Raw genomic sequence first — 1,708 nt, 5'->3', positions numbered from 1 at the left:
CTGTCTGGATTGGGTTGTTGCAGTTGACCTTAATCCTTAATCACAGGACATGGTAACACCGAAAGTCACCCTAAGGAATCTCCTGCCTTCCAGATATAATCATTACCTCTATTGTGGAGAACCAGTCCAATTTCCCCCTGGTAGTCTGGGTCAATCACCCCTCCTAATACTGTTATTCCTTTCTTAGCCTGCTGACTTAAGGGCATCAGCAGCCCAAAGTGTCCAGGGGAAAGTCTTAGCTTCCAGTTCATGGTAACACCGAAAGTCACCCTAAGGAATCTCCTGCCTTCCAGATATAATCATTACCTCTATTGTGGAGAACCAGTCCAATTTCCCCCTGGTAGTCTGGGTCAATCACCCCTCCTAATACTGTTATTCCTTTCTTAGCCTGCTGACTTAAGGGCATCAGAAGCCCAAAGTGTCCAGGGGAAAGTCTTAGCTTCCAGTTCAACAGAATGTTTGTTGTCTTTCCTGGCAGAAGCACTCCCTCCTCTGGAACCAAAACATCCAAGCCAGTAGAGTGCAAAGTTGAGGGTACAGGAAGCAAAAATTTTCCTAGTGGGTCACCAGGGGTGATAGTGAGTGGAATCTTTCCCACTTCCACCCCTTGATTCCTGGATAAGTGAATCCTGGCTATAGGAGAAACTGTACCATATACTGCATGCTGATTAAAAGCATACAGTGCCTTCTGGAGAACTGTGCCCCAGCCCTCAAGGCTATTGCCACCTAATTATGCTGTATCTGTGTCTTTAAGAGACCATTCTATCGTTCTATCATGCCAGCTGCTTCAGGATGGTGGGGAACATGGTAGGATCAGTGGATTCCATGACCATGGGCCTACTGTCACATTACTTTGGCTGTGAAGTGAGTTCCCTGGTCAGAAGGGATGCTGTGTGGAATACCATGATGGTGGATAAGGCATTCTGTAAGTCCCTGGATAGTAGTTTTGGCAGAAGCATTACGTGCAGGAAAGGCAAATCCCTAACCAGAATAAGTGTCTATTCCTGTAAGGACAGAATGCTGTCCCCTCCAAGATGGAAGTGGTCCAATGTAGTCAACCTGCCACCAGGTTGCAGGCTGGTTGCTATTGGGAACAGTGCCATATCGGGGGCTCAGTGTTGGTCTCTGCTGTTGGCAGATCTGGCACTCAGCAGCAGCTGTAGCCAGGTCAGCTTTCGTGAGTGGGAATCCATGCTGTTGATCCCATGCATAACCTCCATCTCTGTCACCATGGCCACTTTGTTCATGGGCACATTGAGCAATGACAGGGATAGCTGAAGAAAGAGGCTGAAAATCCACAGAGCGGGTCATCTGACCTACCTGATTATTAAACTCATCTTCTGCTGAAGCCACTTTTTGATGAGCATTTACATGAGAGACAAGTATGTTCACATCCTTTGCCCATTTGGAGAGATCCACATACTTCCCCAGATGTCTTTCTCTCCAATTTTCCAATCATGCTCCTTCTAAGTCTCTGACCATCCAGCCAAACCATTGGCTACAGCCCATGAATCAGTATATAATCGCACTTCTGGCCATTTCTCCTTCCAAGCAAAATGCACAATCATGTGCACTGCCCAAAGTTCTGCCCATTGTGAAGGCTTTGGTTCCCCAGTGTCCTTCAAGGTTTTTCCAGAAATTGGCTGTAATGCTACAGCTGTCCACTTCTGAGTAGTGCCTGCATAGCATGCAGAACCATCTTTAAACC

The sequence above is a fragment of the Nannospalax galili genome, unplaced genomic scaffold (assembly GCF_000622305.1).
Source record: "Nannospalax galili isolate Female #2095 unplaced genomic scaffold, S.galili_v1.0 scaffold257, whole genome shotgun sequence".
Taxonomy (NCBI): Eukaryota; Metazoa; Chordata; class Mammalia; order Rodentia; family Spalacidae; genus Nannospalax; species Nannospalax galili.
This window is presented reverse-complemented; position numbering follows the sequence as displayed.